General features: G+C 30.3%; 1 protein-coding gene across 3 annotated transcripts in view; it reads left to right on the top strand.

Annotated features, from left to right (window-relative positions):
• LOC106879192 (trafficking protein particle complex subunit 13) overlaps window positions 1–14975 on the top strand; it is a 274417-nt gene that overhangs the window by 25212 nt on the left and 234230 nt on the right. Inside the window, exon 2 of one of the 3 annotated variants that reach the window (XM_089356113.1) lies at window positions 7435–7501. The exons of the other annotated variants lie outside the window; for them this stretch is intronic. The gene's annotated coding sequence lies outside the window, so the exon portion shown is untranslated. The remainder of the gene's footprint in view (window positions 1–7434; window positions 7502–14975) is intronic. 3 annotated transcript variants of the gene reach the window in all.

Genomic DNA, 14975 nt, shown 5'->3' with positions numbered 1-14975 from the left:
CATATACACTCATAGGATCAGATTCTTGGTTTCCATGGTATTTATGTTCCCAACTAGGATGCGATTCTGGTCTGTCACAGCATTACTCATTTGTGTCAGCTGAGTGGACTGGAGAAACATGAAATGAAGTTTTGCTAAAAAACTCAACACGTTGCCCAGTCCAGGAATCAAAACTACAATCTTATGATCATGAGTCCAACACCCTAACTACTAAGCCATGTGTACGTTTGTATGTGTTTTATATATGTGTATATATAGATGATGTTTGTATATGTGTACATATGTATGCTTATCTTTATATGTGTGTGTGCTTGTTTGTTAACTATTTAATTTTAACATGATGGCTTAATAGAAATAATGATCTTTCTCAATTGGCATTGACTTTCATTACGATAGTAATAAATCAGCCATGCACATTCTTCATCCACAATCTGATAGCTGTCTCAGATTCCTTTCTGTATTGATCTTCCATCTCTTCGACCTTAGAGGATGTCTTCAAGGTGAAAAATATTCCTTTGTACAAAACTATAAAATTATACAAATTTCATGATCAAAATTATTATTATTATTATTATTATTATTATTATTATTATTATTATTATCATTATAATGATTGATCATCATGATAATAATCATCATTGCTTTGACATACATTTTCCATGCTCACACGATTTGGACAGATTTAATTGTATTAATATTTGAAAACTTTCATTAAATGGAGTTTGTTACTGTGAGAATCTTAGCTGTTTTCCTTCTTGGTTTTTGATAGATATTTTTTCTTCCCCATAATTCTTTTTATTTGTCTGGAATTTAATAGATAATAAATTCGCTTAATTGGTCTGTATTTAGAACCAATGTATAAACCAGTTTTATAATTGAAAGAGTATAAACTCAAATATGTTTGAAAAACTAGATTTATTTTTTTTAGTAGTTGCACTTAATTTTTATTTCAATCACAGAATGGAAAACAATTTAAAAAATAAAAATTTCCTTTGATAAAAAGTAACATAGCCAAAATGATTGTTTGGAATTCAAACACCATCCTTCATTAACATATAACATATTTCTAATTATCCTTCAAGCAGTAATTATCTTTGTCAGTGTGAATAACTTTTTTCTACTATGAGATTGAATGAAGTTTCTTTTATCTTATTCATTAGTGAATTCTGAAATTACTATTTCTTGTTTGTTGGTGTTTTTTTTTTTTAGGATGGGAGGGGTCTTATTTTTGTGAAAGACTGTTTAGCAGAGACCGGTGATTGTATTTGTGTCATTTATTAAAATAAAATCAACATATAACATAAAATGCTGACTGAATTCATAAATACTAGTTTTTGGTGTCCAATCTTGAATCAATATGAATAAACCATGAGTAGTGTATTCCCTATATTTATTGTGCATTTAAGCGTATGTCCTTGATTTACATTGTATATACTTGACACACTTTAGCAATCTGATCTTGATTTGTAGTTGCTAATCTCCTTAAGAGTGATTTCTACCATGAAACAATTGGTTGTATGAGCATTCAAGCTGCATTACTATCTAATATTTGTGTAGGTTATAGCTGTAATAAGGTATCACATCTATGATAGCTAATTCAGAAGTGTAAGGAATTATAATTTTAACAGCTAGTGTTATAGAAACGAAATTGGCTTGTCTCTTTTCTATTGGATCCTATCTTTATTGATTGTTTAAATGAATATTTTGTTAGATTATATTGTTAGCTCATGTTGTTATGTTGGAAAATGTTAGCATGTGAGTGTCATATGGATAAACTATTAGTTGGAGGTTGTAATTGAGTGAGAGATTAAGATGTTGAACTATTGAACTACTAGTAGGATTACATTGTGTAGCTCTCTCTCATCTTCGCTGAAAAATAAATACTATTCCAAATTTATGAATATAGACAGATGTTTTAAGGTACCAGTTTTGATATTTAATTTTTGTTGCATCTACTTATTCAGTTGGATTTAGTAACTCCACAAATATCAAGTGACATTAACTCTGTGTATATTCCTATAAAAATAATGTTTAAACATTATATAAATTGATTGCTTCAAATCATACAAGAATACAATGGTTAAGTGAATTAAGTGATGACATCTGAGGTGGTAGATACTTGAAGTATGAGGTCAAAAGTTCTTATTTAGCTGCAGGCATTGCATTGTCTCTTTGGCAAGTTACTACTACATGCTATTAATCTCGGTTACCTAATTGGTTAAATCTTCATTGGATTAATGTATTTTGCTTAAAGGAGACTGATCTTCTCTAACTTTATGGAAGCTGAAAATGTGGAAATATATTATGGCTGACTGATTCATTCTTACATTACTTCCTTATCTGATCATTTGTTTTAAATTATAAATTAAGTTGGTTTCTGAACCTACTATGAGAATTAAGCACACTTAATTACTTTTCATTTTGCTTCCATTCTTTATAACTGGTCTTTTGTTTTTGTAATTCTTTCAAATTAGTCTTGATACTCTTCAAGTATTGTATCTGTATAATTAAAAATTTACTATTTTTGTTGTTAATTTGGTACACAGTTCAATATGTTTAAATTTATCATATAAGATGTTTAACATCTGGCAGGAAAATTTCTGCACACAATTTATTGCTTGACTAAACACACATTGTCTGATTAGCAATAACTGAAGAAAAGTCTCATTAATAAATATTAATTGAAAACCAAATATGATATATGTAAAGGATAACTTGCAATAAGATGATAGAATTAATTATAGAGAATTGTAATTAACAGAAGTTACTCAGACTTCTCCATTTCCTACCAATATCAAATCAAATTTCAGATTCCTTAAAATCTTCTTGCTTTGAGGATTGGAGACAAAGCAAATGACATGATACATTTAAACTTATATACAAAAGAAAACTAGTACAGCCCAGGTTCTCTTTTGGTTATGTTAGCACACCAGACAAGTTGTCTTATGGTAGCTATTCCAGCTCTGTGTTCTGAGTTAAAAAATCTCATTAAAATCTGCTGTTATAGGGAAGTAGTTTCTTTGAGGAAGATTAAGAGAAAGAAAAGTGCCAGTTTCAAAAACGTTTATGTCTTTACTGAATAAAAACAAATTAAAAGCACAACATTCTCAAAAGTATTATAATCATGATGTTTATCAAGGGAGTTGAGTTGAGAATTGCAAGCCATTTAAACACTCATATTTACTACAGTGAAATTTACTATTCTATTTTAGTAATGTTTCTTTAGGTAGACTGAGCCATTAAAGAGCTGAGTGGGCATAGTGAAGCATCAGTAGCAGGTTAGAAACAACCAATTCTTCATTTGATTGTTTATCAACATAAATCTGTTTATGACAATGTCTTAGCTTGGTTGATCCTAATTTTAAAAGTATCAACAAAGTAATTGAGTCTAAGTTAAGTTAGAACAGTAGAAGTTTATTTTTCTGAAACTAATTTTAGATGTATTAATATCTAATGTATTCTTACCTGTTATAAGACAATGGGTGGGGTTACAGGGAGATTCGACTACTTTGTTTGGGTTTCTTGTTAGTTGGATGAAATTCACTTTCCAGTGATTCTTTAGATCTCTGTGTAGAAAGAAGAGAAATGTCTTCACAAAGGCACCTCTGATTAAAAGAAATACAGAATCAGTTTATCAAAGAGAAAAGCCAATTAGTAAGAGAAATTTTATAGGCATAGTTAATCAATATCATTATAGTATCATTTGTTGGTAAGTTAATTTACTATCAACCATTAAATTGGTTGACAATTTCTGACCTGAGATATTTGAAGTAGTGTTTTGATTCATAATAAATTTGCTGACAATGCTTAATATAATGAATGTGAACAGTAAAAAAGAAATAAAATGGTATTCTTTAAAAAGATATTTTTAATTAAATCTGTATCTAAAGCAAGAGTCACTTTTAAATTCAAGAATTTGAAAGAAATTCAACTATATATATATATATATATATATATATATATATATATATATATATATATACACACCTTATCAATGAATTTTTTTACCCTCCTCTTCCTAATCAGTATTATTATTTAGTATTATTATTGCAGAATCATTAGCGTGCCAGGCAAAATGTTTAGCAGCATTTCGTCTGTCTTAACATTCTGAGTTCAAATTCCACCAAGGTCAGCTTTGCCTTTCATCCTTTCTGGGTCAATAACTTAAGTACCAGTTGAACATTGGGTCGATGTAATTAACTAGTCCCTTCCTCCAAAATTTCAGGCCTTATGCCTTTAGTAGAAAGGATTATTATTATTATTATTATTATTATTATTATTATTATTATTATAGCAGTGACATGGCAGAATTGTTAGCATCCCAGACAAAATGCTTAGGAGCATTTTGTCCTGCCTTTCATCCTTTCAGGGTTGATAAAATAGAGTACCAGCCAAGTACTGGGATCCATGTAATTGACTAGCTCCCTCCCCAACAAAATTTCAACCTTTGTGCCTATAATAGAAAGAATTATTATCACCATTATTGCTGCTGCTGCTGCAAACTATAAGTAGCATCTTTATTAAATGTTTGTTCCTGCTGTAGGTTGATTAGAAATTATTTTGAAAAATATTTTCAACCAGGGAAATATTTTTAATCACATTGATATTATATATTGATAAAATTAATTAAATATTTCTTCTTAGTCTTATGATTTGTAAAAATAAAATACAAAAATAAATATTCATTTTTTAAATGAGACTTCTCTTCAATCTTATTATAATAAATGATAGTTTCTAATTTTTTCTTTTACAGAAAAGGTTAAGATAAAAATCAACAAACTCTTCAAACCAAGCAGAACTAATTATATGCAAATTTCAAAAAATATTTTTCTATTATATACTTTTAGAAATCTCTAAGTATGTATGTAATATATCAGTAAGATCATCTTATAGATTTTATTATTGTTTACTAAAGTAAATCTAATTTTAAATGAGAGGTAAGAAATAAGAGAGAAAAGTACAACAGGGGGGTGAGGGAGGGAGGGAGAGAGAGAGATATTATAGAAAGTCAATTATTAGCAGTGTTTAAATACGATGGAATGTAACCACATTAATGTTGTTCTTGTGATTCTGTATAGTACATTGTTTGTGTACAGTTTGGAATCAAACCAGCAATCAATAGTATGTTCAGCACTGTTTCTAATATTAGACATAGTTTTCTAAATAATCTGATATAAATGCAAATGAATTATCATCATATTTATTGCCTAGGCTGCTTTTAAGTGAATTTTAATAATTTCTACTGTGTTGTTTGTTTTGTTTTCACATTTTCTGTTTACGAAAATGCTATTAAAGTTTAAATACAAAGAACTGCCTTTTGTAATGCTTACATGAAATTTGAAATGACGAATAAATATCTAAAACTTTAGAACTACTTACAGTAAATGTTCAACCCTATAACACCTATTGTTAATAATTCTTGATGCTTTAAATACTACATTTTTATGAGAAGAAAACTACAAAATTGTAAGCTTGATTGAATCTAATGAATCTTTGTTTGAATAATATCATTCCAGGCAAGCAATTATGATATCTAGCAGATATTGTAAAGTTTTTAACATTTAGATAATTTATCTGTATATGTATATTTTGTGAAGTGGTGGGTGAGTGAATAGAAACTGCATAGGGACTGAGAGGATTCTTCAGCGTTGTCAAAGATACGACAACCTCTCTAGTACTGATGACTCAATAAAATGCAACCAATACACTCTGTAAAGTGGTTGGTTAATAGGAATGGCATTCATTCAATGAAATGAAGCTAAAATTGAAATGGACAAGTAAGACATGGTTCTCTGATCCATCAACGAGGGCAGTAATTTGAAATAAGAACTGATTCGGACTTTGATGACTTGTCTTACCCATACCAGAAGAGAAGACATGTATAAAATAATGTTGATGTGTTTGAAAATTTATTTTTGCATCAAACATACTGCTTATCTTATGCTGCTACTGATGATTTAAGAGCTGTAAGTTTAAAAGAAAATACAAGAATATTTTAGTGGATGAGTATTAATGTTAGGGGTTCTTAAGAAATAGATTTAATTGATATTCATATGATTGGATTTTTGTGGTTAGTCCTATCTTCCAAATTACAACAGGAAATCATATCAGAACCAGCCAGATCAAACCAACTTGTAAAAAATTAACAAAAAAGGAAAATTGCTTTGTTCTAACTTTATTGGTTATAAATATTTTTCCAGATTTTATGAGGTCATGCTTATATTTTGTTAAAATGATATTTTTCTAAATACACATAAATAACTCATTTGTCGTTTAAGTTGGAATGGATGATTCAAACTTTAATTGTTAATAGATATGCAAAGTTATTAAAACAGGAACCATGTGATTGTATATAGTTTTGCAAACAAGAAACAGATTATTTACGCATGTGCAAGAAAAAGAATCCTTTAGAATTTAGATGTCAAAAAAAGCCATTGAAAGAACCGTGTGCCTCTATCTTGTTAATGAATCTGTTTTACTTTATAAATTCACCTAATAGTAAAAGCAATCTTGATGATAAGGGTGTTTTTTAATTATACTTGATGGCTTATGCAAATAGGATTGAATAGTTTGTCCAAAACCACTAGGAAATGCTTCTAGTGGATATAAACTTTAGAGTAAAAAATTACTTAGACCTGGTATCTCTTATAATAGTGACGGTAATATTGTATATTAGAAAGTATTCTTGCTGGACCTCAACTATTCTAGATAACTTTTATAACGTTTATATAGCATATTTTAAAACCTGAAATGACATCAGTGACTTCATCAGTGTCATTTAACATCTGTTTTCCATGCTGGTATGTTGGATAGATTGGCAGGAACCAACAAATTAGAGGACTGTGTTAAGCTCCAGTGACTGCTTTGGTATGGTTTCTATGGCTGGATGCTTTTCCTAATGCCAGTCACTTCATAGAGTGCTATGGGGAGCTTTTTACATTGCACCAGCAAGTGAGGTTATCAAGTAAGTTGCAAGCCCACCCAACTGAGGAAGTGTAGTATTGACTTGTTTTCAGTAAATATTATCCAGTATTATTACCTTTGAAAATTTAGATAATGCAGGAACATCTATGTGATTGTCAGTTTGCTAGAAATTCTAGCCAAATCTCCTTACTACATTCTATCAGATTTGATTATTGGAAAATTTGGGTTAAATCTATATCTAGTGAAGGTTAATATTTTGTTTTAAAATAGTCAATATTGATTGACATCAGTTTATTTGATAAATTAATGTAACTTTATATATCATTTTATTTATTTTTTAAAATAACTACTGACATTGTAATTGCAAAATTGCTGTAGTTTTATTACACTGACTTAACCTAGTCAGTAAATACTCTCCCTTCTGATTTTTAACACTAACAAGGATGACATTGTTTAATGTGTATTTCAGTAGTATACTTATACTTATTCTCTATGTCTTAATTCATCTAGTTTATGGAAATAAGTATCAGATGATACTGGGATATTACCTATGACAGACTAGCATCACATCAGGCTGGTATGTCTTCCATTTTAATTATAGTTAAGCACAGGACCTTAAAGAGGTCTGTGAGATTATCAGTTGTTCCTTTCCAATTTACAAGTCACTCATGAGAGCTTTTTTGACAGGTTCTTCTTGATCTTCCCTTCTTTTTTTTATGACTGAAAACGACTCCTGTACTATGTTTGCAGACTTTTCTATTTGATGAAGAACTATAAGCCATTAAGCATCTTGTCCTTACTGTGACAATACCTTCAAATATTCTTCACTATTACTGATCTGTTATTATTTTAAATACAGTATTGTATTCATTGATTCACCAAACACCTTGACACTGTTCATGTTACTCGTTATGTCTAACTACTACTTTTATCATGTCATTTAGCTACATTAAAAATATGCTTTCATTAGCTATTTTCACTAATGACTGCTTTGTAACAGTATACTTACCTTTTCAAAACAACTAGTCTAGCCATCTTTACCTTTTCTCTCTAAGGAATGGTGGTTACATTTATGTAGAATTGCTTTAGTTATTAACCATTTCTTTATAATTCTTAATGATAGTTTTGCAGCTCTTTTCTGTGTATTTTAATACGTTGCTACACAAGTAAAGAATAGTCTCAAAATATTTAATATTCACTTGAAGTTTACGATGCTGTGAGAGTATTACTGTGTATTCTTATGATAATATGTAACCTGAATTCAATAGTATGTTTTAGGTGTTAGTAGTATTTTGGAATTTGTTGACTTAGTGGTGGGATGGCATCTTTAAAGATAGACTTAATTCCTCTCATTTAAATTCTGTTGCAAGCATTCAAGTCATGTTTCCATTCAGATTTCTCTATTTCCTCTTACTGGATTTGGAGACCCCAAAACGAGTCATCTGTGATGTCCTTCATCTTTTGACTAGGCCATTAAAAAGAAAAAAAGCCCAGTTCTGAAATATGCTTTATTCTCTGCTTGATGCAAAGTGCAGGGTTTGCTATTATTTTCCTCATAAAATGAATCACAAAAAAAAGACGACAAAACATAAAAAATAAGGTGGGTGTGTGGGTACAATCTTATTTCAAGTATGTTAATGAATTGTAAGAGATACCTTGGAAATATGACTCTATCATGTGTCAGCTTCTTAACAAACAAAATTAGCATAATTAAACAATTGGAAATTTGAGCCTAGATTTTGTTGTTTGAGCCATACTAAAACACTCAGACCTTTAAGTACATTAGTAAACAACAACTGACAGAATAGTAACTATGTAACAATTAGAAGATAAGTTTACTTAATGATTATCATCAGCATTTTGAAGTTTCAAGTTCAAAAATTACGCCTTCAGGTTTTTTTTTTTTGTTTAGTTTTTGTAGTTCTATATATTTATTTATTGTATGATCCGGAAATGCCAATATTTCCTATGGATGCAACCCCCTCCTTCCACATCATCCTCCAAGCATTGATTGTTTAAGTACAGCTGTTTCTGTTTCTTCTAGAATGAACGTGTATCCTATTCAGATTGTATATTATTGATTTCTCAAAGGCAAGAAATGCTTAGATGAAATTCAGTTTGTTTTTCCTGTTTCTGAAAGTTGTTCCTCTTGAAAATTGATTACTTTAGTAAATGTTACTGTTTGTTACTTTCTATTAGCCTCTGTATTAAATTGCCCATTAAGGTGTTAAACACACTAATTCATATTTTTATTAAAGGATATTAAAATTGTTTTCACCATTTTCAGATTTGATAATGTTTTATAATAAAATCATTTACATTATTTTCGTTTTTTTTAACTTGAATATCCCAAAGTAAATATTTGTTCTGAATAAAATGTCTTTTTTTTTATGAACAGATGGGTAAATTAGTAAGTCTATGCTTGTAACTCCATTTTATTTATTTGTTTGCTTAGAGTTGCCTATATTCAAAAAGAAATACAGCTCTTCTGTGTTATTAACTACAACTTAATTTATTTTTAAAGTTTTTTTTGTTTATGTAGTCATCAATATGAACTTGTTGATTTTTTTTTTTTTCCCCCAGCCATTAACTTAAAAGTAATTTTTGTGTATTCCTAATATGAGATAGGACAAACCTTTATCTTGCCAAATATATCAATACAAATCATTGATTTTATGTGGTTCATGTAACACTTCTGCTCTACCTGATGAAATAAAGAAAAAAATTAATAAAATTAGATCTTGAACCATCAAATGGAATTCTACATGTTATTTTTATTTTTGTTTTTACTTTTTTCTTTTTTAAAAAAAAAAGCACTCTGATATAAAAATTTTGTCATCCTTTAAACTCGTTTTATTTTTCAAGATACCCAGATGTTTATGTTAAAGAAACTATATAGCTAAAAGTATTAAAATATTGCACATTGCTCACTAAATAGATTAACATGGAGTTTATAATTTACTTTATTGCTCATGACTAGTTGCATTTTAACTAACTTTTCTTCTGTTAGTTGAACATTTCTCTGCATATTGAAATCACCAATCAAAATCAAAGTTTCCTCTTAGATTTTTAAAAATATTTCTATGGATCTGTTAAGATCTGCTGCATTTCTATGTTCTAAAAAAAACGAAAGTAAATATCTACCTACCGCTATTATAGTTCAATAGAAACCAACTTTATTATCTTTTATATATTTACTTAACTTCCAGTGCCACCAAGTACTTCTCTTTATATCAAACAAATCTGGTTGATACTAAAAAATAAGATGTGGAAAAGAAAATATAGTGAACAATATATGTTTTCCATTCTTTTCTTCAATGCCAAGATCATTGGTTCTAACTACTAAACTGTTAGACAACCAGCTTAACACAGATGAAATAGCATTAGCTAGATATGTAATCATATAAGTTTCTGAACATGCTCAATTCATAAATCATTGATATATGACTGGCTGTATCTGTGTGATAACTTATCTTGAGACAATCTACATTCATTTTTCATATTTATATACATGCTTTCTTTTTTTTCTTGATTTCTAATCTAATCATTTTCTTATTATTGTTAGAACATATATTTTTAACTGGATCTGCTTCTTAAAGTTAACTACTAGAATGTGAAACATCACCTACTGCCAACCAAATAGACTGAATAAAGACTAATTTAGAAAAGACAGACAACACATTAGCTCTAAATTTTTAAGTCATGACAATTTTCTTTTAGGAATTCTAAGCCTTAATCTCTCCTTACTAATATCTTCATGTTAGAAAAATATACCAAATTACTGTTATAATTAAGTATGTATCTTGTCTTGAAGTTAAGCATTTTTACTTTTCCACCTATTCCTGGTTTTGATTATACTATGAAAACTACTATGGAAAATACCCAAGGATTCATGCATGAAAAACATTTACTAAAATGTGAGCTCTAGCATAGTTAATGTATTGATCTAAAAAATTTTAACCAATTAAAATTAAGCTGATATTGACAAAAAAAAAAACATTAGCTTAAGACTAATCTGGTTATATAGCCATGGGAGTTAACCCTCACTCCCCACTGAATTCTTTCTTCCCCTTTTCATAAAATGGCTTTGAGTTCAGTCAAAAGTAATGCACATATATATATATATATATATATATATATATATATATATATATATATATATATATCACCAGATATATTTGATATCTACAGTAGTCATATATATATATATGATTAATGTGTATGAAGATGTGCCAGCAATGAGAATTTGTTCCAAGGTGCAGCTATCCGAAAAGTATGTTATGGTGAAATGATAAATCAAATGTCTTGTTGCATTAATTCAGTCAAGTGAATAAGTTGACAGTGGATTCTGTGAAATAGAGAGCAGGTAAATAAAACTCAGAACTATGCTGTTGTGAACAAAATATTTTTAGAACAGATATAATAATACAGCAATATTCTGTGGCTTTTAGAACCTCCTTTAACTTGAGTTTTCACTAATTGATTAATTTCATAATGTGGTTTCACCTTATTATTAATTTCAACCATGTGGTTTCACGTTCAGTCCCACTGTATGGCATCTTGGGCAAGTGTCTTCTACTACAGCCCCACGTTAACTATAATCATGTGAGTGAATTTGATGAACAGAAACTGTGCAGAAGCCCATCGTGTGTGTGTGTGTGTGTGTGTGTGTGTGTGTGTGCCCACTCACTGCTTGACAATATATATATACAACAGGCTTCTTCCAGTTTCTGTCTACCAAATCCACTCACAAGGCTTTGGTGGGCCTGAGGCTATAGTAGAAGACACTTCCTCAAGGTGCCATGCAGTGGGACTGAACCTGGAACCATGTGGTTGGGAAGGAAGCATTTTACCACACAGCCATACCTGCACCTACTCATCATCATTATTGTTTTCACACCCATTTTTCTATGCTTGCATATGTCAGATGGAGTTTGAGACAGGTACTCTATGGCCAGATGCTCTTCTTGTCACCAACCCTCACTAGTTTCCAAGCAAACTAATATTTTCCCATGGCCAGGCATGTTTTTGCAGAATATTGGAAATGAATGACAATTATTTACAACAATCACACAATCTTAAGACAAGCACAGAAAGACACACACACACACACACACACACACACACACAATAATGATATACACATGCTTTGGGCTTCTTTAACCCTTTAGCATTTAAACCAACTATATCTGGCACAAATACTCTACATGTTTTATGTACAAACTGGCCAGAACTGACCTCTTGCGCCTATCCTACAATGTCACTCCATAAATAAACAATCACATAAAAATTTCAAAACTATGAAGTAATGCATGATTAATTGAAAACACTGAATAAATAACCATTACTTTTGACAGAGTAATCTAAATGATAAGGGGTTAAGAACAGGAAAAAAAAACAAAAACAACTGAGGTGACTCTTGTGAATGCAGAGCACTGTTAGCTTTCTTGAATTCTATTATTTTATTTACTCACAAGGTTTTGGTCAGCCTAAGGCTATAGTAAAAGGTACTTGCTCAAAGTGCCACACAGATATCCAAGGTATCCAAAACCAGGTAGTTGGGAAGCAAACTTCTTTGCCACACTTGTGCTTTATTCGTTCAACAAGTATGAATAGTCAGGTATTTTTCAACAGTAAACAGAGTGGTAATAATATTTCCAGACATGCAATGCAGTTTGCATTACAATAATGCTTGAGTTCATATGTCAGAAGGATAGAGTAACCTTTGTCAATTTGTTTCTTTACTTGCCTTTAATTATTTACATATGAAATAATTATCTGGTTATTTTCCTTATGTACAGATATTTTGCAATTCTCTGTATTTTTAATGAGTCTATATGTTTTCAAGTAAATAAAATAATAGAATTCAAGAAGGTTAACGGTGCTCTGCATTCGCAAGAGTCACCTCAGTTGTTCTTTTTTTTTTATCTCCTGTTCTTCTCTAATCCATCTAAACTATGATCAAAAGCATTCCACCCATACCTACCTCATCTATTCAAGATCTAGTGTATTTAGGAGTACATTATCTGAGATATAGTGCATTTAGGAGTACACTACCTGCTAATCTAGCACATCAAGCATCTACAAAAAGGCCTATTTGTAATCCCGAGCCAGCTCAATAAAAAGTTAGTATGCCTACGAGGAGATAAAATATTTACCCTTTTCGATGTAGCTTTTCACCAAAGAATGATTAAAAGATAATATTAGAGAATTCTTAGTTTTAACCCAGTCTTATAAACTCTTAGAGAAACATTTTATCATTTAATCACATTTAACAAATAAAACTCTTGATTATGGTTGATGCCTGCTGTTGGAAATTTTTTAATGCCAGAATATTAAATAGTACTTCAACGCTTTGGGGTCTAATTACAGTTAAATGAAATTCTAGTCGAAATTAAAAGATGATGTTGCCAAGAATGTGGCACAAGTAAATCCAAATAACTAATATTTGGTAATGCAATAAACTTTCAACAATCAAAATATTAGCAAATAGAAAGATATTCGTCCATCAACTATGAAATGACAATAGAATTTAAAAGTATTTATAGCAAAGTTATTTTGAGAGAATAAAATCAAATGACAAAATTATTCAGTTTATGTATGATGTAACACTGTAAAGGTGAAATGTTTAAATAGATAACATCTTCAACTACCAGCCTTTTAAGTATTTAGTTTAAATCCCCTGCAGAAATTTTACCGAGTCCTATGCTGGTTCTACTCCCCTACAAATCTGACAGAGACCACAACTTGTGGGAATGTCATAAGCAATAGACTAGTATCATGTACAGATTTATCTCTTGTCAATTTAACACCATAAAAATATGTTGCACACTAAACCTCTTGAGGATTTTAGCCATTTAAGAAAATTAATTACACATTTCCGATAGTTTTACCAAACCTGATAGTGATTAAAAATTCTTTTGAGATATTCTTTAAAGAGCAGTAGATGTCATTATCAGCCTCGTCGTCATCATCTTCATCATTATAATCATTATTTTACATCTGCTTTCCATGCTGGCATGGGTTGGATGCATCATTGCTACTTTCCTAAATTAGTTGGATGCCTCTTTTACCAGTTTTAGTAAGGAATGAATAGAGTGCTTAGCGGTGAGACTTGAGTCTGGAAGGCCTGTAGCAGTTGGAGACAAACTGTGGTGATTCATTGGGGATAACATGTTAATTTACATAACAGTGCAAATGAATTGAGAAAATGGCTTAATGTCAAAGATATTTGATGTGTGTGCAAGTGGTACTTGGTATGTGAGTACATAATGGGAAATGATGATGCAAGTTAGGTAAAATAGTGTTGTGAATCATTATTGGTTAATTGCCCATGAGTGAAGACATGTGGCCTAGTAATTAGGGTGTTGCACTGACAATTGTTGAATTACAGTGTCAATTCCTGGACCAGGCACTTCATCTCACATAACTCCAGCTCACTCAGCTCTAACTGAATAAACCAGCAATGGACCAGTGTCCTATTCAAGAGGAATGTTAGGATGAGTCCTAAGGCTTAAGACAAAACAACATACATACATACAATTCCTCATAAAGCAAACCAAGAAAGATATGATGTCAGAAATGTTTGATCTGAAGAAGAGATGATGATGCAGGATTGAGAAGATTGGATATATGCTGCACTGTAAACTTTCTCAATCAATATCATCAGAGGACAAATACTAAATACAATGTTGGTAAATATAATGATGATAGAAATGAGATTCATGATGTTTTCCACTGGCAAATCTTAAGGCTCTGTTTTTTTTAATCATAGCGCTAAAGGAAAGATAATGTTAAAGTTTTCAATGAGTAGGAAGAAATCGAAAGGTGATGGAATAACACTTAATATTTAGTTTCTGAATTCATAACTTGTCAGTGTTGACTTGTATCAATAAAATAATTTTTCTTGTGTCATTAAAATAAAATTATTGGTTTTGGAGGTCAGTTTCATAGACTATACCTTCCACCCTATAAATATTACTTTTATGTGATTACTGAAAAAAAAAAAAAATCAATAGTACTGGTAAATATATTTTAAATCCATAAATACT

The sequence above is a fragment of the Octopus bimaculoides genome, chromosome 8 (genome assembly GCF_046866305.1).
Source record: "Octopus bimaculoides isolate indiv1 chromosome 8, ASM4686630v1, whole genome shotgun sequence".
Taxonomy (NCBI): Eukaryota; Metazoa; Mollusca; class Cephalopoda; order Octopoda; family Octopodidae; genus Octopus; species Octopus bimaculoides.
The sequence above is the reverse complement of the archived record's forward strand: the minus strand, read 5'-3'. Positions and strand labels throughout refer to the sequence as shown.